We start from the raw sequence: 24,265 nt of genomic DNA, 5'->3' as shown, positions 1-24,265 counted from the left end.
GCATCATTGCCTGGGACGGCAGAGTCTGAAGAGGACCCTATAGACTAGTATCGGACTATGGGCTTGAGTTGGACTGGGCTGAGATGTTTTCTCGATATATAAATACTTCTTCACATAGAGCTCTTTCTTACACATATGAGTGTCACTGGATTTGTTTCTCTAGTCCACCTGACCTCACACAACCTGAAATGTTGGAACTGGACGGGAGTGGGCCCTGACTCAGCCACTTCGAAGCTGCAGGACTTTAAGTGAGTGGCTTCCCCCCTCTCTACCTCTGCTTCCTTGTGAGTAAAATGGAGTTTTTCTACTAATGCACTGAAGCCCCAAATTCAGTATCGGGTCCAAAATATTTGGCCTGCAATGCTGTCCACCACAGAACAAGAAACCTTCCTATGAGCAAATGTCTTTCAACGAGGGACGGAGACATGTGAGAATGAATACGTGTCCCGAACAACCATGTATAGCAATTCAGTCAAATCCACCTGTCTCTCCTACCTGCTTGCTAGCAGAGAATACAGCACTGCCTGCAGATATAACGCTGGATTTTGAATCATCAGCCTGGAAAAATAAAATAAAATAAAATAAAACCCCTGGGTGATAATGTTGCCAGTGAAAGCTCAGCAGGGAGCTAAAAAGAAAGCCATGGATTATTTCAGATCTTAGAGGTCAAGTTCATGCAGGAGGCAGCAATTCCACTAATTATTTCCTCCACTGTCTTCTTCGCAGGGTTGGCCAGCGTTACGGTGTGTCGGAATCACTTCCATTTTGGGGTCCTGATACTGCACTCTTCTGATGCTGCTGCTGCCGGGCTTGTCCTCCGAGAACCAGGGCATGCAACTGCCCAGTAAGACAAAGCCTCGCCCAGGAGCTGTGCAAGCCCACGGCACCCTGTTCTTTCTTTCAAGTGGGGTAGTGATTGATGGCCAACGCCGCCTCTCAGATTTTACCATACGATTTGCAAATCCAGCCCTAGATGTTTACCATGTGAATCATTTTCCAGCCACCCAGAACTTCCAGGAATCCGTGGCCACCAAACCACACACTTCGGAAAGCCTTCCCTAAAAGGGGAGCTTAAGAGGAGCCCAAAGGATATGAAGCAAAGGCGCTCAAAAATAAACCCAGCAATTATTTCATAGCGCCACTGTCAAACACTGACATAACCAAAAGCCATGTCAAATAAACTATGAATTGATTACACAGCAACATGGAAGTCACTTGGAAAAAGAGGGAAGGCAGACCAGCCAGCCCACGCTGCTTCTTTAAGAGACCACATCGTGACTGAGGGCGAATGGGAGAAGCGAGGGAAGTGCCCTTAAAGTCAATGAAACAACAACACGATCAAGCATTCCTAACTGGGCCTCCTCCTCAGCTAGGATCGCGCTCGTGAAGCAGCTTGGAGGCGAGCTGCAAGCACCACTGGGGTGAAACAAGCCCCGCCCCTCTCAGGGCCACAGCACCGATGGACCCAGCCGTTCTGATCGGCCTGAAGGATGGGCATCACCACAGACAGACCTATACAGGCTGGACAGGAGGGGGAGAAACCAACTGTCTTTGGGGAATCCGCTCAGAGACGGATCTGCCAGAACAGAAGGGCCTCCGCGGGGAAACAAGAAAGCCGGTTCTAGAGGCAGAAGCCGGTCAGGGCATCTGGAGAACGGCTCTTGGGGAAGAGTGGGAGGAGGTTTTGGAAGGGAGAGGGGCATGATCATCACGCAAGAGACCCCGGCGGCAGGCTGTCGAGTTTGACCCCTTGCATCACATGTAAAAAGAAGAAAATAATTAGAAAACGATGACAACAAAGCTGCTGGTGAATTCTAATTCACGGCCAGCCCTGTGTGCAGGGAGCGTGGGCATATGTGTGCTGCTCATTCCCCTGAAAATCAAGTGAAGTCGGTTCACGAGAGTCGTAAGCAGCCCACGCTTACCCTGCTTACCAGGGACTCCATCCTGCCCGGGATCATACATTTTAAAAGCAGCTTCGATGCTGTAGGAAGGTACTGTGTCAGGTTTGGAGAGAGCCGATCTCAGCCATGCCTCACAGAAGAATCTTTGATGTGGAAACATGTGACATTGGTCACACGGCTAGTTATGCACACAGCCCTGCTTACCTGGGTCATTGGGTCATCCCACTTGTGTTGGAGTAGAACTGGGTCCCGTAGGGTTCTCAATGGCTGGGTTTCCAGCAGTAGATGCTGGAGTCTTTCTGGTAGAAGTCTGTCCTTTCAAGAGGCACTTGGCTGACAGGAGCCTCCTGGGCCTGGTTGGGCCCTCACTCAAATGACTGGTGTCCTCGTGAAAGGGGGAGAAGAACTTCAAAGACAGACACGTCGGGACGATGACCCCGCTGAGACAGAAGTCAGAGATAGGAGGGATGCATCTACACACCGAGAAATGCCAAAAATTGGGAAAAGACAAGACGAGGTCTTCCCCTGGGAATTTCCCACATCGCACAACCCTGCTGGCTCCCTGAACTTGTGCTTCTTTCCTCCAGGACAGAGAGGTCCAGATTTCTGTGGCTGGGGGCCAAGTTTGCTGTGTCAACCCTTGGGAAAAATACATGCCAGAGACTTATAAATAAATCTCCTAAGACCTAGGATGGTACGACGTTGCTCCAGTGGGAGGATCCCGCTGGGACTGGGGTACAAGGAAGGCTTCCCCCGTGGAAGAGACCACTAACCAGGATCTGAAGGGCATGCTAGCATTCGCTGATGGAGTGAGTTTAGGGACAAGTAATGCTCTGAAGAAATAGAACAGTGTGTAAACTAAGGGAGGGGGGGGTAGACCAGCAGGACTCTTTCTCGGTAATATTAGCTCCCTTCACCACTCTGCTGGAGAAGGGGGAGGAATCCCTGGTTGAGAATTATCCAAGCAGCAGAGGCAACAGAGAAATTTAAAGATCCAGATAACACTGTCATTATTTTTTCTCCCAAATGGCACTTGGGAAACCATTTCATTCGAAGGGCGCAGGCCCAGAACACCAGCGTTTATTGCTTGCACTGCAGTCCAGAATGATGGTCTCCAAGCACGTCCGTCCGTGTGACTGCCATCTGCACGGTAGATGGTTTCCCTGGTAGCGCAAATGCTCTACTGGTAGGAACTGTACGGCAAAGTTCGTTCCCTTTCTAAAGGACAAGCCTTCTGGTTAGAAAAGGGCGTCATTGGATTTTGGGGGGAACTCGCTTCTCTGGAGAAAAGGGTTGGCTGAGAGAGTTGTCTTAGATCCCATGCTGCCGGAAGCTATCGTTCGGCTAAACACCTGTTGGGGGCTATGGTTTCTTAATTCTTTGAGGCCACCTTTGGTCTCTTAATAAATAAACTACAGACATCGGTCTAATCTTGCTGTTTCATGCCATTGACCCAGTGAAAACGGAAGTTATTTGTTCCCTTGGGAATAGAAAGAAAAACAGATAACCAAGTCTTGTCCTCAAGGGCGCCAGCCTGCAGTCACACCATAGACATAGACAAGCCTGGTGCCGCCAACCGATATGAACACAGGCATATGCAAAGACCCTGGTGGCGCCACAGGTGAGTGCTTGGCAGTTAACCAGAAGACTGGCAGCTCGAAGCCACCCCGAGGCTCTGCAGGAGAAAGGCCTGGCCCCCTGCCTCTGTAAGAGCACGGTCCAGATCAGCCTGCAGGCAGTGCTGCTCCGTCTCGCGGGGTCCATTTGGGTCAGAGTCCACGTGATAGTGCCCTGCCACACACACGGGTAACAACTGCAGGACGAGGCACTAAGGGAACCCCCCAGAGTCCCCTCTCTCACCTAGCTCCCGCCCTGGCCCCCGACAAGGCAACAAGGTAGAGGAGGAGGGAGAAGCAGTTCCCCGTTCTCACTTCCCCTCCTAAACCCTCGGCTCACTCCTCCTGGCGCCACCTCGGAGATGAACAAGACTCAGGCTTTCATTTCCACCACGGCCCCTCTTCCCAACCCCACAGAGCCGGGCCAGGCCCTGGGGCTACCTGTCCTACTGTATTAACTGGGTTACCTTCATTAACCGCCATTGCACACGGCGCCCCTTCCTGCACTCCACACCAGTGAATTGGCGAGTCAACAGGTAGACCCTGCCTCCACCACACCCCATCCCCAGTGGGCTTGGCGCGCGCTCTTCTGGTTCCGTCTCTCAGGAAGCACCATGGTGGACAGGGGAAAGGACACAGGACATTGAGAAAGGGCAGGGTTTTCCTCTTTCTCAGAAAGCTTTGGGGGTGCCAGCCCCTGTAAAACTCTTCTCTTGGGAATGCCGTCCACATCTGGGCACTGTTCCTGTAAAACTACAGCCTCAGCCCCGCACCCCCCAGATAAGCCGTCTTCCCAAACAGAGACCACCAGCCCAGCCTCCTCAGAGAACGATGGCCTCAGGCCGCACTTCCCGTCTTCTTCTTTGCTTCCTGTGACAGGAGCGAAGGAACTGATTCACACACCCGAACCCCGGCAGTGGGAGGCTGCTCGCAGGAGAGTGTTCTGATGGGTTTCTGTCCTTCGTTCTTGCAGGGCCACGACGTGCCTGGGGGCCCACGCGCGCTGTATTTGGCAGGGAGAGAGAAGTTCCAATGGGAGGGAACACGAGATGAACAGCACATTTAATATTTAAATCATTCCTGACATTCCCCGTTTTGCCAGTGGAGAAGCCAGCGTGTCTGTAAATTAGGATGTAGGTGGAACTCCAGGTAGCGTTTCTGCAGACAATACAATGGGGCCTGTGCCAACAGTGAGCTGCGAGATGCTCTCCAAGCCCCCCCCCCCCCCCCCCCCCCCCCCATCCTCACTTCGGCCTGGGCCAGAGAGGCCTTCATGCCGGGCACCGACTGAACTCAGAGGGCTCCAGAGATGACGGCCCCCAAACCTGCTTCCCCCTTTTCACTCTCATATGGAATTTCTGTTAAGTTGACAACTTCCTGAGCTCACGGAAGGCCCTCCTGAGCGGACCTTGGTCCCCAGGTCAGAAAGTGCTGGGCGGAGAGCCCGGGAGAGAACAGGCACGCTGTGTGACTGGGGACCAGGACTGGGTGGGCGTGCAGGTAGACTGGGTTCCCCAGAGAATCTGCTCCCTGCCTTCCCCTGCTGGGGGATGGAGTCCGGGTGCAGCCCAGTCAGGCGAGTGTGGTCTGCAGAGGAGGACGTGTCTGCCCAGGCTCCCTGGGGAACGTGAGGGGTTCATTGCTATTTTGGGTCCAGGCGGTCTTGTCCTGGGCTGTCCGGTTACAGCAGTCCCTGCTACGACATGTCACAACCTGAGCCAGGCCTCAGAGACAAGCCTCCTCCTGCAGCCTGCAGGTAAGGACAGCGAGGCCCTCGGTGGGATGCAAGGTGGCCATATCTCAGTTTGAGTAGACCTTGATCTACTTAGATGTCTGGGCCTCCATTAGTTCCTGCCCCGGTCCACCAATGTTAGGGGCACACCGGCCTCTGGTTCTCAGTCTAACCATAAGGGAGCTGGGCACTCTGTTAAGGTGCTCTACAATTTGGACCTGTTCTGAAAAGTTACAATATTTTCACGTAAAGACTTTAAGTAAGACAGAGGAAGGGCACGGTTGTAATTCAAGGTGTCAGAAAGGGAAACAACAGAGTCATTATATGAAGGAGCCTTGAGTGAGTCTGTCTTCAGCTTGTCCTCTCGGGTCACTGTCCGATAAAAAGGTCACCATTCAGTCAAACTGTGGTTTGAAAATGCTTGGGGACACACACACACACACACACACACACACACACACACACACAACCACAAGCACTGCACCATACAATTCTCCATATGGGAGAAGGATCACAGTCTAGCGCTTGCTAGTTATCAGTGAGGACTGAATCCCCGCCTTGCACAGAAGACCCTCCCTAAACCCCACCAGCAGACAAACGACGTGGGGACCCTTCGAGACTCAGCCCACAACCAGCAACTTCGGCCCCGACTATAGAGCCTGGATCTTCTTTCTCAGTTATGACACTGGGCAGTAACTTCCTATAAAGACTGTTGTTTTCCCACAGTTGTTAAACTGGAGCATTAACTTAAAAAGACAGCAGTGTCGATTGTGAAACACTAACTCAGGCTTTAATTTTTTTTGGATTCTTTGTAATCCACTGACTACTAAGACAGACGTGCTTATTACGTAGGCTGCTCCACCCCTCGGGGCCGTGCAAGTGTCAGCCCTTTCCCTCCTGAACAGAGGCCCGAATAAGGCTGCCATGGGGCACGGTCGTTCTGGGTGCCCTAGACCTGGGTGAACTCTATCTCTGACCCCTGCAACATAAATGCTGTTAAGCGGCATCCCTCCTTGAGTGCAGAAGACAGACACGTCACAGTGCAACCTAGGCTCACACATGCTGGACTGTGAGCTCCGTCATATTCCATTGTAGTTGACATGCGGCCAGGGCCGAGAGGGGATGCTGGACCTTTCACCAGCTCTGCTGAGCTCGCCTCGCTGGGCCAGGCCTGCATAAAGGACTTCAGAGTCTCAACAACTCCAAGAGTAATGAACTAAATTGGTGGAGGGGAGAAACACACACTTCCCAACACCCGTTCTGAAGTCCTGTGCTTCCAACGGGGGGAAGTTAGAGGCAGGAACACAAGGCCACGCTGGGTTCCACACTGACCAGAGGGCAGGGGCTCTGACGTGCCCGACTTTGGCTCAGCATGGCGTGCCGGGGACAAGCCGACATCAGCAGGAGCGCGGGGAAGGCTGCGGGCAGGGAAGGCGACTGAGCGCAGATGAACGTGGGCATGTCGAGTCACTAGTCTGCCCGACCGCCGCTATCCAGGGGAGATAAAAGCATTTCCACGCTTCAACTTAGAAAGGGAATGTTCTCAAAGTCACTGTCTCTAGTCAGTCACTGGGTAGACGTGCGTGTAAAATCTAAACCAGCTAAAGGACGTGACTCCATTCTAGAAAGCGCACGAGACGGCAATCGTTCTTTCAAATCTGACTCGGCCTCCAGTCACAGCCCCAGAATACAAGCAGGTCTTGTAAACAGCGCATCCACAGCAGCACTAAAAGAAGGAGCACATCCGCGCCCAGCTGTGAGCACTGAGCAAGCACTCGCGCCGATACTGAAGCAGAAAGCATTTAGCAGATCTCTGGCGTCATAAAGGAATACCTCGACAAACAGCCTTCTTGACCGGAAAGTGGAATGAAGGAAAGGCCGTCTGCATCTGCAACCACGGAGATGCACGTCCTCCCTCATCGCACCTCTCCCCCGACGAGGCCTCCCTCGGGCTCCTGCTCTAAAGCCCTCTCCAAGACACTGGCTTCCCACTGAGCACCTGCCACACACAAATGTGCTCAGTCACGCCAGGAGGGTGTGTGTGTGTGTGTGTGCATACATGAAGGAACTCATGTCACCCAATCATCCAGGAGCACAGCCACGCTCAGGCTTTTGCACCTCGCCCTGTGGCCCTCCAAGTCTGATATGTGGGTCGTGTGGGTCTCGAAGGAGTGGTGGGCAGAGCCCTGCACTGAGCACCCGGCCCCAGAGAGCAGGGGCCACGTGGTGAACGAGTCCTCCCATCTCCCAGCAGAAGGCAGTCTAGGACAAACCATGAAGGTAGATTTACTGGCAAATTGTAGTCATCTAAGAAGAGTGCCACACATTGGAAGCCAGCCGAAAGGCCTCTGACACACATATCTTTTTCTCCTCTGTGCTCATTGAGATGCATTCCCATTTCCAGAGGAAGCGCTTGGTCCTCCTTTTGATAAGTTAAGATGTCACACACGGCTCAGTCCCTCCTACACACGCGGGAGGTCAACTACAGAGCGGTAGCTCCCTCGCCCTGCCTGCGCATGTTCATGAGACAGAGCTTGGAGAGCCATCAATCGCCTTTCCTGGACTCAAATACAGATAGAGGGGCTTCAAACGTTCCTGGAAAAGGGAATGAAAAGATCACAGAACTTTTCTCAGACTTTTTGAAGTCTCCCCCTGCGTGCATGCGTGGGGTATGTGTGCATGTGTGTAGGCAGAAACCACTCACCAGTAATGGCCAGGCATGGATCATTCACAGACAGCTGTTGGACAATAAATGCTCTGTCCTGGTCTAGAGAAGGGGCTACTAAGTAGAATTCAGAGTTAGGAGTCTACTTAAACTTGATCTTCTTCGACTCATTTCACAGTAAACACCTAGGAGTGGCATGACAACAAACAGGATCTCCTGTCTGATGACCACCTCAGGTCCGCACTTCCTGCATCCAGAGACCCTACGGCAGTTACATCACCTCCTGTCAACTTGAAAAGGGGGTGGAGTCTAGGCTGTCTAGTCTGGCCATCACCAATGAGGCCTCTGTGTGGGCGTGGCCTTCTCCTGAGGATTCTGGGCACTCCGGTCTTCCTCCCTGGAGGTGAGACACAGACTCTCTCTGTTTCATCATTCCTGCTGACAAGACACATGGAGCTACACTAGAGCCTTGGAGCTGGAGAGCCACATCGAGACCCATGCCAGCGCCAAGATGCTTCCACCGCCACTGGATCCACAAGACTCTCCCCCCACCGGCCTGTGATCTCCCTGCACTCAGCTCATTGCATGTGCTTCATGAGTCTGAAGAGGAACTCAGACTGGTAATAGGCATATGGGCTAATATCGGGTTTATGGACTTGATCTGGGCTGGGCTGGGATGTTTTCTTAATAGGCAATTGTTCTTTGAGATAAAGTTCTCTCTTACACACAGGAGTGTCTGTGAATTTGGTTCTCTAGTAGGCCCGGACTAACACAGACCCGATGGTAGAAGCCACAGCTCCTCACCCTGAGCAGACGGCAATCCAGTGAGGGGCACGCGTAGAGCTGTGGCCACATCTAGAAACGGTAAAAGAGAAAAGGGCCACCGGGCCGGAGCTGACCCGTGGGCACCGACACCACCACCACTGACAGTGACGGCCCTTCACTCCCCCAGTGCTTCCTGAGTGCCCGCAGGCACCGATGGAAGGCAAGTGGGCCCTGCCTCCCGCGGCAGCTTGGTATTATCACCTTTGCAGGGCAGTGGAACACCACGCGGGAAAGAACGAGGATGGAAAAAGACTCAATAGGCTGGAATCCAATTGTGAACTGTCTTGAATGGCGCACTAAGGAGGTTGGGTTCTATTCTGAAAATCACTTCTGACACCAGTCCCACTCATTGAGGGCCACTGGAGGGCAGTCCGACGCTTGGAGTCGATGACAGCGAAACACAGGCCAAGGGCAGTGTTGATAAGGAAGCCTGGTGACGGCGTCGTTAGGCACGCGGTGACTAACTGAAGGTCGGTAGTGGGAGCCCACCAGCTGCTCCGCGGGGAAAGACGTGCGTCTTCCTTCTAGAAGAGGACAGCCCTGTGAGTTCCACTCGGTCCGCGGAGTGAGAACTGGCCGGGTGGGAACAGGCCTGAGGAGGACACTACTCATTCTCGAAGCGTGATCCTTTGGGGAAACAGCTGGGACCAAGGTGGCACTGCCCATGGAACACAGGGAACTTCCGAGGGAGCCACCTGTCGTCTCCCCACGGCTGCCAGACTGATATTGAGGCGTGAAGGTGTGTGCACAGGTGCATTCCAGTGGACACACCTTGAGCCTTACTTTACAAACAGCCAAAGCTCCCTCATGACCTCACTTCCTCTCACACAGCAGGTCTAGATGAGACAGGAGGAGCGCGTCTCTCTGCGTCTCATTTCCCAAGTGGCGGCCCTCGAGTTCCTCACATTTGATCCGCAAATTCTCTTGTTCTTCTCTCCTTCGTTTTAAACTCTTTACCAAGAATCAGGTGATGGGTTCCAGAGCACATCATTGGCCGGCCGTACACTCAACATCCCCCACTCACGGTGTTTCCATTCATCCATTGCCACCCCTGGTCCCTGCTTCCTGTCTCCATCGCACCCTTCCGGACCTCCTGGGCATGGTCCTGGGCCAGATGGTACATTTTTTATGCTGAATGGCTGATTTTTCTAACACAGGGGTACCTTCACTCCCTGATGGGAAGGTTGACTGTGGGCTGTCATCTACAATCCAAGCAGTAACCCTGGTCTCACTTACGATTTGGGGTTTTGCTCCCTATTATCCCCTTTGGTACCCAGGACCTTTCAATGTACGAAGAGCCCTGGTGGTGTAGTGGTTAGTCATTGGGCTGCTATCCACATGGTCAGCAGTTCAAAACTACCAGCAGCTCCGAGGGAGAATGACTGGGCTTTCTACTCTTGTCAACAGTGACAGTCTCAGAAACCCACGGAGGGTCCGATGCGTCAGCACTGACTGCAAGGCGGTGAGTGAGACCTTCCAATGGGCTCCTTTTCAGAGCAGTGGGTCATTGTAACCGAGCACCATCTAGTTCTTCCGGTCTCTGGGTCATGGATGCTGATGTTTGCACAGTCCCTGAGTCCCCTGGACTGAAGGTATCCTTGTTGGGTGCCATTGAGCCAGCTACGACCCCTAGCAACCCCGTGCCCAACAAGACAATACCGCATGGCCCTGCACCACCCTCCCCATCACTCCTCTGCCTGCGCCACCCTCCCTATCGCTCCTCTGCCTGCACCCACCCTCCCCATCGCTCCTCTGCCTGCGCTCAGTGATGCAGCCGCTGTGCTGGCCCATCAACCTTCCCCTTCGTCTCCGCCTCTCCACTTCACCAAACATGATGTCCCCAGACAACAGGTCCAAAGGATGGGAGACAAAGTCGCGCCACCTTTGCCGCTAAGGAGCACTCTGGCCTTACTTCTTCCAAGTCAGATAGGTTTGTTCTTTTAGCAGCACTTAGAATGAAAGTCTTAGGAGCTTTTTTTCCGAAGAGAAAAATTCCCTTGCCTCCTGAATGTCACGTCTTCCTTGGTAATCACCGAAAATCTCTTCTCCAGATTCTGGAATAAAACACGTATCTTCATGAATTGCCTTAATATAAGCCTCTGGGGGCTGATTCAATGATTCCAACATTGCTTTAATTTATGTTTCCTAAGTGATTCTGATGGTGCTGTAGGGTTAGCGTGGGTTCAAATCCACCAGCCACTTCTCAGGAAAAAGAGGAAGCTGTTTGCTCCTGTAAATTTTACGAAGCCCCGGAAACTCGACGTGGGGTGGCCATGAGGTGGCGCCAGCTTGCTGGCACTGGCTTTGGGTGGGATGCTACCTGTACTGTGCGCCCCATGTGCTGTGCGGTCAATCCAGACAGGACAGAGGGCACTGGCCCTGCACGGCGTCAGAGTCTATAACTCTCTACAGGAACAGAAAGCCTCGTCTTCCTCCCAAGGAGCAGCTGATAGCTTCGAATTGTTGACCTTACGGTTAGCAGCCCAACCCATAACCCACTGTGCCACCAGGGCTGCCTCGTGTGCTTACTAAGCTCTAAACCAGAGTGTCTCATGCTCGGCACAATTGCTGCAAGGGTTGTCTCATCCTGTTGTGGGGCTGTGGTGTGCACTGCAGGATGTTTAATAATATCCTCGCCCTCCTCCCTCTAGCTGCCAGGACTACTCCCACACACTCTCCAGTTGAGATAACGGAAAATATTTTAGTCATGCTCAAGTGTCGCTTCCTACTAAAAAGTACTGCCCTTATCTTCCAGTGTGATTTAGTAGAAGTAATAGCAGCAGTAAAAGGTAGCCTGTATCAGGTTTTGTTTGGCAGTCCCTGATCCTAATCGTGGTATATAAATTACCTAGCTCAATTCCCACCACCCCTCCTTTCAAAGCTGAAGGACTTCTCTGAGGAGATGAGTACCTTGGGTGAGCCTGCCCTGCTCCCAAGGAGAGAGCCTCTTGGTCAGTGCAAGTCCCTCATTGTGCAGCCTCCACTCTCAGTCATTGCACTCCCTGATCTTCTTGAAAATGAACAAGGCTGACGGCATCTCCCCTACTTTATGGGCTGCAGCCTTTCAGGAGACCCAGCACGCATTCAAGGAGAGATCATTGTCCCTGAGGGAGCTCTTGCATCTCCCTAGGGGTAAAATTCAACTCCTTCTCAACTGAGCTGTCTTGAGCATGGATGCATTCCATGGATGTCGGTCAGAAACGGCCCATACCAGTGTGATCTACCAGATGGCGCCCAAGGGTGTGATATGAAGTTGGCATGTTTCTCAAATGACATTTTGTTTTTCACAGACAGATACTCCTTGGTCAAAAGCGTGCGCTCACAGAACATTTGTAAGGAGCTCAGCACCAACAGTGGCATGGTACATTTTTAAAAAGCAGAGATGAGACCCAGGGGAGGGTGAGGTAAAATACTCAGCTGCAAAAGGAAGGAACAGGACTTAGAGCCTGTCCCAGGGCGGCCCCGCTGGGACAAAGCTGGGCTATTCGCCACGAGGTCAGCAGTTCAACTCTCCGGCCACTCCGTGGGACAACGATGTGACTTTCTACTTCTGTAAACAGGTAAAGTCTTAAAAACGACTGGGTTTCCATCTGACCCTGGAAGTCAGAATCCACTCAAGGACAGTGAATTTGGATTTGAGAGAGCCCATCATACAGCAAGCCCAGATCTCAGCCGAGAGGGTGGGCAGCCAACATCGAAGGCCTGAAAAGTTAGCATCATAGCATGCTTTTACCACCAAACAACGCTTGATGGATGGTCATCAATCAAGCTGGTGACACGTGATGAGCCGTTGTTGCTATTAGCTGTTAGCGAGTCAATTCTGACTGACGGCCACAGAGTGAAACTCTGCCCAGGTCCGGTCCTGTGTCCCCCTCCCCCCAACCCCCAGCCCTCACTATATGTGAGCTCACTGTTGCGCTCGATGGCCTTCCTCTGTCACGGACACCCCACTTGACCGAACATGCTGTCCTTTTCCGGGGACTGGGCTCTCCTGGTGACATGCCGGAAGTACACTGATGGAACCTCCTGACTCTCTTTCTCCCAAGACGGACGTGGTTGCTCTTCTGGAAGCCAGTGTTCTCTTCTCTGTTCTCTGCCAACGCCGCCCCTCAAATGCATGGACTCTTCTTTAATCGTGCGTCTTCCCTGCTCAGGGTTCACAGGCACCTGAAGGGATCAACCCCAGCATGGCCTGGCTGAGCCCCGCCTCGGTCCCCAGTGTCAGCTTTGCTTGTGGACATTGTGAAGAGGTCTCTCGCAGCAGATTTGCCCAACGGCAGCTTCCACGGAGGTTGATTATAGATCCAAGTAAAATGAAATCCTGGGCAACTTCAGCCTTTTATTCATTTATCATTCTGCTGGTTATTGGCCCAGTGATGAGGTAGTCTGGCTGGTTGGTTTGCGTTTTGTCTCCCGTAGGTCAAGCTGGAATCCACCTTGGACCTTCATCAGCAAGAGCTTCACGGGCTCCGGGCTTGCAGCAAGCAAGGTTGTGTCATCTGCATTTTGCGCCTTATTAATAAGCCTTCCTCCACTCCTGATGCCTTGTTCTTCCTTTCGTCCAGCTGCTCGGGTTATGTGCTCAGCAAGCAGGTTGAACACATGTGGGGAACAGGTACAACCTTGATGCACAGGTTTCCTGATCTTAACCCAGGAAGCAGTACCTCGTTCTACTTGAACAACTGCCTCATTGTCTATGTACAGATCCACGAGCATAATAATGAAGTGTTCTGGAATTTCCATTTTCCACAATGTTATCCATGATTTAATATGGCTACGGAGTCCAATGCCTTTGCATAATCAAGAAAACACAGGTAGGCATCTTTCTGACTTTCTCTGCTTTCCCAAGATCCATTCAACATTAGCAACGGCATTCCTCATTAGCAGGAGTTCAGGGGGGTTACTGTACTGGTTGCAAGCATGGCCTGAAACTCGCTTGTTGGTTTATAATGATCACATTTTCCCATTATGCTCTACGTTGTTTAGCTCTTTTATAGAATCAATGCTTTCTTTATGTCCCAGTATAGTTATTAGCAAATCAATTGTAAAAATAAACTTTTGACCAGCACGCTACTAACTGGTACACGTTCTCAGTGGGAGGGTTGTGGATTCACTGAAGAAGAGATTGACCCCACCACTTCCAAAACAGATTCAAAACAAAGCCAGGGTTCTCAACTCTCTCTGCAAAGTAAGACCGCCTGGACCTTGCTGCCAGGGGTCCCGATTTAAGTGGTCGGAGTGCCGCCTGCTCTCTGGGTTTGGCTCCCGTGGTGCAGCTAACACACTGGGCTGCTGACCGACAGTTTGAGGCTCCATCCGCCCAGAGAAGAGGCGGCAATCTCCTTGCAAAAGCCAGCCACGGACGGCGCGTGGGACACAGTTCTACCTGGGCAAACAGTCAAGGTCACAAAGAGTCAGCGTGGGCTCTACGGCCAGATGTCTCTTGTCAATGTCTTCTCAGCCAATTTCTGAAAAGTCATCAGCTCCTGACTGCAGTCGAAGGACAAAAGGCCTTTTGATTGTGATGGACGTCACTGGACACTCTCTGAGCCTCTCCTCCGACACACATGGAGTCGCCCTGAGCCAGAATTCACTCAACTGCCGCAGGTAGGGTTTGGGGTTGGTGATTCCAATCGCCCCCAGCACAAGGAAGGCTGGTGAAAGGAGCAGGAGTGTGAAGGAGGGGGTGTGTCAGAAACACTGGGCGCACATTAGTGCAGACACTCCTATCACCTCCCTACCAAGGCCTTTTCTCTAACCTCAAGGCAGCTACTTCCTCCCTCTGACCTTTGGCTTCTTCATCAGTAAAATGAGGTATCCCAAAAAGTAATGGGAGGGAGGGGTAGGTGGAAAAAATGTGAAGAATTTAGCACCCTGCTTAAAACACAGTAAGCACCCAGTACATTTTAGCAATGATCCTACGCTTTCCAAAGAAGTGACGGCATTGAGTCTTAGTCTACTTACTCAAGCTAAGTCTAGATGCCTCTGTCTAATGAATTTCCCACTCCTACCAGCCACTTATCAAAGCTGGGATACAGACACAGAGTTCCACTGCGAATGAACATCACAGCTTCATCGCCACAATTCTCACTTGCTCCTCAGGCATCTAGCATCCAAGGATGACACTGAGTCTTGGATGGAGGTTCCTGATTGGCATCAGACAGAGGGGAACTGGGCACACCCCTCCCTGGGGCTAAGGCAAAGTACGTGCTCGCATCCCCACACCCTTGCAGTGACGGGCCCTGCAAACACAACACAGCGTGCTGCAGGCCGATGGAAGCTTTTGCTGTATTAGTGATAAGGCCCTCAAATAAATTATGTGTTAGTCTGGGTTGACTAGAGAAACAAATCCAGAGACACTCATCCATGTGTGTGAGAGAGGGCTTTATATCATAGAGCGATTTCATACTGAGAAAACATCCCAGCCCAGTCCAGATCAAGTCCCTAAGTCTGGTATTAGCCCATATATCCGATACCAGTCCATAAATTCTTCTTTAGACTCACGCAGCACATGCAATGATGCCGAATGCAGGAGGATCACAGGCCAGTGGGTAAAAGGCCTTGTTGATGCAGTGGCAGCGGAAGCGTCTCAGCGCTGGCGCAGGTCTCTCCCAGCTGAGTGTCTCAATAGCAGGAACCGGAAGGCAGAGAGAGTGGGTCTAGCCTCCATCGCACCTCCATCGTCCTCAAGCTGTGACCTGATTGACAGGCTAGACTCCACCCCTTCGCTTAAGTTGAGAGGAGATTATGTAACTGCCACAACTTTCCGTGGAGGCTCTGAGATGCCCTCCTAATGCAGAGGATACCAGTCCTGGGCACGTGCCACTCCCCAGATGCAACATGCGTACACAGAAAGGGGCTCTGTTCTCTTGACTCAAAGTTATCCCGAGCAGTTTCATGTTATTTATTTTCATGAGTCTTTAGACGAGCTCTTTTTTAGCACATTACAGAGGCCCGGAGGGGCTTTCTGCATAAAAGACAAAGCCAAGCACTGTTGATATAAAGTACAGTAAGTCAGTGTTTTCAGAAACACAGCCAAACATATTTGAATACGGAGCCATCAGGCCAAGAAATCTCGGTGTCTGGGGCAGAGCAAACTTGGCAGTTGGGTTCTCATTATCGGCAGATTTCTTGATACTTTTGTGGACACATGGTCTAGCCTGCTTTGAATTGATGAGGGCCCCTGAGCTCGTTGCAGGAAAACCTTTAGAATGCAGGGACTGCCTAGCATCCAGGTGGGGGTGAAACACAAGGCAGGGGAGAGACTTCACCTTCTCTCCTTGATGGGCCACCTACAAACCTCGTGACATGACTCAAGCTCCTTAGCGCTCCTAGCCCTCCGTGTGTGCATCGGGAAGTGCCAACAATGACAGCATCTCTCCCCTTGGGGTGGCTGCAGGGATCAAGTGAGCTAATACATGCAATGTGTCCAGCCCAAGGTCTGCAACAGTCAGCACTCGGTACATAGAAGGGCTTCCTCTTCCTCTAGAGCCCTGATAGCTCTGTGGGCTAGGCGAGGAGATGCAAACCCCAAGGTGGCCAGTTCTAACCTAGCACTTCTTGATTTTATCTGACATTTCCATCGTAAGCCACACTCACAAAACCCACCTCAAATCTCTCAACTGATGTTCTCCAAAAAGAGAGTGCAACACCCAAACAGTGGTATACCGTGTCCTTATGTGCCGGGGCCCACAGCCACCCTGCTCACGCATGGCCCTGAGCCGACCTCACAATCGATCCTATGCCTGAGCGCACTGACGCAGTCCTGAGCCAATCCGTCTCATCGAGGGGCTCACCCCCACTTTACGGAGCACCGTGTCCTTCTCCAGAGCCTGGTCTCTCCTGACAACGTGCCCCAAACCTGGCCTCCGAGGAGCCCTCCGGCTGTCCTTCCTCCCAGAGAGACCCGGTCATCCTCTGAGCAGTCCACGGCGTTCCGTCTTCTTCTCCAGCGCCACCATCCCGGTGCACCCCATCTTCTTCCGTCTGCCTTGTTCAGGCCCACCTTCCACAAGCACGTGAGGCCATGGCAAATACCAGGGAGCGGGTCATCCGCAGAACTCATGTGACACCCTTGCTCTTCAATCCTCTAAAGAGGTCTTGTGCAACAGAGTTACCTATTGCAACACGTCTTTGGATCTCTTTCTTGACTGCTTGCTTCCATGAGCATGGATTGTGGATCCAAGCAAGATACAATCCTTGACAACTTCAACCTTTTCTCCATTTATCGTGATGTTGCCCGTGGGTCCAGTGGGAGGATTTTCGTCTTCTCTACATTGAGCTGTCATCCAGCCGCTGAAGGCCACGATCCTTGATCGTCATCAGCAGGTGCTTCAAATCCTCCTTGCTTTCCACCAGCAAGGCTGTGTCACCCACGTACCCCAGGTTGCTCACAGCCTTCCTCGATCCTGATGCCGCCTTCTCGTTCACATTATCCAGCGTCTCTGATGACTTGCTCAGCACACAGCCTGAACGAGGCTGGTGAGTGCATACAGCCCTGACACCCACCTTTCCTGAGCTGAAGCCAGGCAGTCTCCCCTTGTTCCGTTCGCACAACTGCCTCTTGATCCATGGACCAGCTCCGCTCTGGAATCCTCATTGCTCTCACGGTTATCCATAGTGTAGTACAGTCCACAGAGGCAAATCCCTCGGCAGAACCGATCTAGCCCAAGGTAGCATCTTTTTCCTGTTCTCCTGGCTCTGAGCCAAGATCCACATCACACCAGCAGTGACAGTCCTTGTCCCACATCCTCTTCTGGATCCGCCCTGAACTTTGGAAGTTCCCTGTCAATGTCCTGCTGCAACCGCTTGTTGGATGATCTTCAGCACCGTCTCACGTATGTGCTATATCCGTCATGCTATTCTGAGCACTGTGCTGTGCCCCCTTTCTTTAGAATGGGCACAAGTATGGATCTCTTCCCATCAGAAGGCCAAGATACAGTCTTCCAAGTTCCCTGGCATAGACAAGTGAGTGATGAAACATTTCAGTGGGGGGTTCCATTTATCCCTTACTTCCTTAAAAACAAAAACAAAACAAAAAAAAACTCCCAAAGTAAAACTAGGGCTTTTGCGATGCTGACTATTCTAGAGGAAGAGGCTGAAAGGAAAACGAAAAGCAAAAACCAAGAAGTGGCAGCAGGCATGATCTTCAAGGTAAGACAATTACGATGCAAACAACGGACATTCAGGAAGTGTGAGCATTTGAAAGTCCTTGGGGAGCTACTCAGGGTTCAAAGAGAATCTTTTACTGGAACAAGATCTGAGACCTTACACGGATTTCACATTCAGACGGTGAACACTGAAACAACACAATAGGCTCCGCTCATGAATTTGGCTTCTCCTCTCTTCAACCCCCTTACTCAGGTAATTCAGGAAGCCTGCCAACGAGCCTCCTCATTATAATTTTGAAAGCTCCCTTTCCGTCATTAAAAAGGCCCATGTTTCTAGTAAGTAAACAGCTTTCCGTTGGACAGACTCGGAGCATACCTATTCCTTAGGAAAGCTGCCTTCATTTTCCAAAACTCCTGGGCCCACTCAAACCGACGTGTGAAATTCCATAAACTCTAGCCTAGGGTGGGGGTGGGGGGTTCTGCTAGCAGGCTTATGCTTCCAACAGCAAGACCCAGGGAAAGACAGACTAGGCAGCAAACCCGCAGGCCAACAAGATCCTAAAGCCTCATAACAAATTATTTTTAATACATGGCCAATCAAATATTTACTGGGACATGAAGAAGAGATTTTGAGAGACCACTTAACCCAGGTGCCCTGGAAAGTGGGGTGTTCTGAGAGTGAGCTACCATCTAAACTCAGTAAAAGGCCGACGATCCCAAAGTTGTACACGGTCAAGGCTGACAGGGGCCCGAAGGTGGTGCGAAGGCCAAAGGGCTCGGCGGCCTCCTGCAAAGGGTGACGTCTGCAGCCCCTCCCAGGCCTCCTGGCCTCCTTAAGAGCAACTGACCATGGGTCACCCTGTGGAGCACAGCTCTACTCTGGCTCCAGAGGGATCTGCGTGAGCTGAAGCCTACCCCTCATCGGTGGGAGTTCACTGTGTCAAAACCCAGCTCACCCCCCAGGCACTGAAGACCATCCTGCTGTGCCCAGAGCGCCCAACAGCCTCACCTCTCAAAGCTTCAAGGTGGCTGAGACTACCCAAAGGTCTCGGTAAACGTGGGCTAAAGTGCTGTCCTAAAAGCAGGAAAGTCAGACATACTGGTGTTGTTTTGTAACGTTTGCTCTTGTAAGAACAGTCCTAGGTGATTTCCCCTCAGCCAGCTCCAGTCGACACAGGGGCATTTTACTCTAAATGGCTTGTGACGTGCTGCCAGGATGGCTTTCAAACCCGTTTTAATAACTGACCTGCACTATGTGGGTGCGTGGAAAAGGCAGTGGCCAGAAACATTGAGAGGAAGAAGCCGGGCTGAAAGGGAAGTAAATCTCATACAAGGGCGCCATCTAGTGGGAAGTGAGGTGGCAGGACCACAGCTAAGCAATATTCAGAGGTGGGGCAAGTAGAAAGAATCTTAAAAATGATGCTAGCAACAAATGTACAAAGGTGCTTGATATATATATTGATGTACGGATTATTAAAATGGCTGTAAGATTCCCCAATCAAATTATATGTATATAAATATATGTCATTCATCATATATATATACATAATCCCCACATCTTGGAGCATGGAAGAAACTTAGTTCAGTATTTCCCAAAATAAAGGTCCTCCCTGGTGGGACTGAGCCCGCAAATACATTTAGATATGTTGGGTGAGATGACAGAACATCTGTTAGACTTCAGGGTCAGACTTCTTGGAGCTGTGAATGGGCGGGATCTCTGGAAGGGGAGCGGCATTTTTAACTGCACTTGCTCAGGGGAGCTCTGTACTTGCAGATGCCTCTGAACTCCTCCTCGAGAGGTCCCCACACTGTTTGGACAGTGCTGATCTAACCAACGTCTGCCTGCACGTTACCACGTAGAGCCCAGCACCCAGTACAGAGCCGTGTCCTGGTCCTCGACCGTCCACCATGCTCTGGGACCAAGTGCCCGCCCCGCAGGGCCATCCCTGACTGCAGAGAGTGGACCCCCTAAGAGAGGGGCCCCCGAGTCCGCTCCCTTGTCCGCCTCCCGTTCTTACAGTCCTATTGACTAGGGCTCGTCTGGACGCTGTGTTTTTACTGTCTGTTCCATCAGGACATGTTCTTCCTGGTGAGCTGAATACCGAACTTTCTAAATGAAAATTCCACATCCCTTCCAAGTTCTGACGGGTGTACTTTTCTCACATAGCTACAAATCCATCTTACTGTTATCAGTCAGCGGGGGGGGGTTCATCTTTATGCATTTTTCACTTACAGAAACACAAATGTGAGAGAATGTGTCTCCCATCCACGCTCCATATCAGTGTAAGCCTGAAGAACAACAGGACGGCCGACCTCAGCGATCACTGGGCTCGTCCCAGCCCTCCACAGGAAGGTGAGTCACCCAGGTGCGTGTGTGTCGCCCGGTGCCCACAGAGCTCAGGCTGACATTCCAGCGCGGGCTATTAAATGTGCAACCGCAGTACGGAACGGCTTGAGATGGTGTGAGAATCACCACAACGCGTCACAGAGACACGAGATGAGCACCTGCTGCCGGGGAAACCGTGCAGGTAGATTTGCTCGAGGCAGGGGTTCCAGTGCTGTAAATGCAGTGTCCGCGAAAGCGCAGCCCAGGGAGCTGTGCCTGAACGTCCTGCCGGGCCCAGGACCCCAAACTCAAGGGACCGCAGCCTGTGGCACACACCGCGCGGAACGGTAAGAATGCAAAAGCTGTTTCTATTTGGTAGGACATTGAAAATCTCCGGACAAAATCGGCGTGGTGTCTTCTCGGTGACCCAAGGGATCTTTTGAAGGTGTAGCCTGTCACTCAGCGCATCTCAGGTGGCACTGGCTGAGTCACCCTGGGTCCTCTAGGGACCGCAGGGGTCACAGTTCAAGACCGCCTGACACCTGCTTCTGTCTCCTTCACCATTGGGCACAAAGAGCTGATCGGTCTAACAGGGAATTGTGAGGTATCACACCCCCTTCTCTCGAGATCGAAAAGGGGGATAACAGGAGCTCACACAGAGTCGAGAGAATTCACAAAGGTAATCAAGAGCCTGCTGGGGTCCATGTTCGGCCATCGCTCAGCTGGTGCCGGCTTTACCTCGCTAAGCCCACCAGCCAGGGGCACTGCTTACCTGGCCAGGTACCAAGTCCTTGTGGTGTTCCTCTCCGTAGTTGCTACTACTCTCCGTGTGTTTTCAGTCTAGCATCTCCTCTGGGTCCTCAGGAGACACAAACAGCCACGCACCCGCCACCTAGCTGCCGAGCTGCTGGCTCAAGTCTACTCAGAGACACCGGAAGGCAGACCTCGTGAACTGCCCAGGGACCACTGGCCACGGCCCCAAGAGTGCCGCCCACGGAGGTCACCAGGGCAGACATTCAGAGGTGGCTTCCACTCCCGCTCAGACCCTACCCACCGCACACAGGCAGCCATCTCCGTCCCGAGAGGAACCCGTGGGGATGATTATAAAATAACTGAAAATAAGGTGGCAGGCACAGCCGAGAGACAGAGGGCAGCTCACAATCCTCCCTGGTTTTCGCTTTTCTTTCCTGTGCTCACTTCCCTTAATGGTCATAAATAATAAAGTTGCTTCCTTGCATGAATTGCATCCTTATTCACTGATTTCCTGAACATTTTTCATGTCATTTCATAAGCTTATGAATTATTTTAATGACTACCTTTTACTTACTTTGATTACACTATTATTATTATCTCACTGCAAAAAAAGATTAGCAAGCACAAAAAGATACAAAGAACAGTTTTGCCTCATGTGAGTAGACTATGGAATACGATATCTTTATTAACTCCCAATCAATCATAAATTTAAAAAGGTACAAAGAAAAATATCCCTAATAACCCTGCTCCACAGAAGAAAACCTTAAGTCATTTGGATGGCTCTGGAACATTCCATCACTGCTACCTTCCTATCTGCACATTTTAAGTTTTGTCTTATTTACCTAAGTGGGAGGGTCACTCTCTATACCCCTGGGCACAGAACTTGACCTATACCAAGAATTTCCCCCAAAGGATGAATCCCAACAGCGGGGATAGAATCAAAGGATCTTTATTTACATTGACAAGCTTTGCCCTTCAAATGGTTTTCCCACGTGGACATCACCCATTGGGTCCCTTAGCCTTCCACTGTGGATTGTGGATGGGAGATTGAGAGGACCCCATCACTGCAGAGGCCGCCCTTGGGCGAGTCCAGGCCAAAGGAGATGCTCACCTGCCGGCACACACACTTGCACTTGGACGCTAAGAGCCCTCTTCCCACAGGAAGGCACAGCTGCCTGCAAGTCTTCCTAGAACCTGTGCTTCTGGCCAGGGGCGAGCGAAGAAAAGCCCGCAGGGGCAACAAAGACTTACTACTGACATGTCGGACTGGTGCTTCAATCAGATGAGCAGGAACTCAAGCGCAGACCAAAGTGCTGTCATTTAGGTTGAGGGAGCCAGGAGAGGGCCCGTGCCCAAGTATGCAATGGGCAGTGTCTCCCCGAGCAGGCTGGCTGGGATGCCTCACATCTGTCTGGAAAGTTGTCCGTAGTTCCTCTGCTTTGTGGGTGGTGGCAGCAAGACGGGACGTTGTAAAGTGACTTTGTGGCATGAAGTAAAAGAACTGAACGGAAAATTTCAAGGGGCAGCCCAAGAAGAGCAGGCACAGTGGACAACGACCAAGAATTAGAAAACCAACAAGGAACAGCACACTCAGCATATATTAAGCTGAAATGACTCAAGAAAAGAATTCAAGCCTCGAGTTGCAATACTGGAGGATTCTATGGACAAAACATTGCATGGTGCAGGGAGCACCCAAAGGAGGGGGAAAGGAGCGCTTCGGGAATGGCACCGTGGCATCCAGATGCAAGAACTGGCCCATCCATCCTCAACAGTGACCTGGCCAATTGAGGGAGAGAATGCCTCCAGATGCTGGACTCTGGGGCCGCTTATCCACTGTGGTAGCTACATAATCCAGTGTCAACCTGAGATTATTAAGAGTGAAGGGGTGGAGCTTAGCCTGTCAGTCAGGTCCCAGCTTGATGACCTCGTTTGGAGGTGCTAAGGAGATAAATAGCTCACTGGAGGCGGGACACATGCACACTCCCTGCAAGACATTCCTGTTGAGAAGACACATGGAGCTACACTAGAGCCCTGGGGCTGGAGGAGCTAGTGGAGACCCACGCCAGCACTGAGATGCTTCCACCACCACTGGATCCACAAGGCTTTACACCCACTGGCCTGTGATCTTTCTGTATTCGGTGTAATTGCATGTGTTGTGTGAGTCCAATGAGGAAACTATAGACTAGTATCAGATATATGGGCTCATAATCAGACTTATGGACTTGTTCTGGACTGGGCTGGGGTGTTTTCTTCATGCACAATCGCTCTTTGATATAAAGTTCTCTCTTACACACATACTTGCATTGCTAGTCCACCCAGACTAACACATATCCCCTGAATGTGCTGGATGGGCATTTTGTTCCCCGTGTCACCTCTGGTCACTCTGTGGGAGAAAGTGCCCCAAAAGCAGCTGGGCCGGGCCCCTTTCCTGGACATGCGCATGACGGTCAGTGTCCGGGCCTGAGCAGTGGGGAAAGCCCATGGTTATCACAGGGGCCAGTCAGTAGACATCCGGGAGCATGGTATGAAGGTTGGTGCCGCCATCCAACCAGGGACTCCAGGGGAGTCCTTTGTGCCTGGGCCTAATCAGAGCGACAGGGTCTTGGGGAGGACTAGGGAACTACTGGGATTGGAAGACACACACTGGTGGGTGACATGATGCCAAAGGTCCACTGGGCGAGGCCCCAGTTCCCGTCTTTGGGCACAGAGGCTGATGGTGGAGAAGGTCCTGGCACTATCCCTGGGTGTGAAGAGGCTGGCATGGTTGTGTCTGGCAGTGCCGTTACAAGGAGGGAAGGCCGCAGCTCTGCATCGGCTGGTTAGAAAGTGTTTGCTCAGAAGCGGCTCAGCCACACTCCCCTGAAGCAGCCTGTCGGCTCTGCTCCTTTTCACAGGAACACAAGAGCCTTGACTGCGACCACAGTCTGGGCCAGCGGTTCCCAACCTGCCTCACGCGCGGCCCTTCCATGCAGGGCCTCCGGTGGTGGGGACCCCCACCTTCACATTATTTTCCTTGCTACTTCCTAACTATACTTTTGCTACCGTTATGAATCAGGCGGCCCCTGTGAAAGGGTCGTTCGACCCCCAATGGGGCTGCGACCCACAGGTTGAAAACCGCTGGTATAGGCCGTGGTGCTTTTCGGAGGGCTGTGTTCTTATCCCAGTGACTAACATCTCATGAGGAATGTTCTGAGAGGGTAGAATTTGGGGGGGTGTGTGTGTGTGTGTGTGTGTGTGTGTGTGTGGCGCTCTGGTGGCATATATAAGGAGTTCTGGTGGAATATTGAGTGGCTGGTGTTTTGAGCTGCTAACCCACTGTGCCACCAGGGTGTGT

General features: G+C 51.8%; 1 protein-coding gene and 1 pseudogene across 4 annotated transcripts in view; one reads left to right on the top strand and one right to left on the bottom strand.

Annotated features, from left to right (window-relative positions):
- ERC2 (ELKS/RAB6-interacting/CAST family member 2) overlaps positions 1-24,265 on the bottom strand; it is a 987,816-nt gene that overhangs the window by 769,499 nt on the left and 194,052 nt on the right. The gene's annotated exons all lie outside the window — the stretch shown is intronic.
- Positions 22,654-24,265, top strand: part of LOC115869539 — a 30,634-nt pseudogene continuing 29,022 nt past the window's right edge.

Source organism: Echinops telfairi, unplaced genomic scaffold, assembly GCF_000313985.2.
Source record: "Echinops telfairi isolate 266 unplaced genomic scaffold, ASM31398v2 ScPeMD7_31;HRSCAF=116, whole genome shotgun sequence".
Classification (NCBI taxonomy): domain Eukaryota; kingdom Metazoa; phylum Chordata; class Mammalia; order Afrosoricida; family Tenrecidae; genus Echinops; species Echinops telfairi.
The sequence above is the reverse complement of the archived record's forward strand: the minus strand, read 5'-3'. Positions and strand labels throughout refer to the sequence as shown.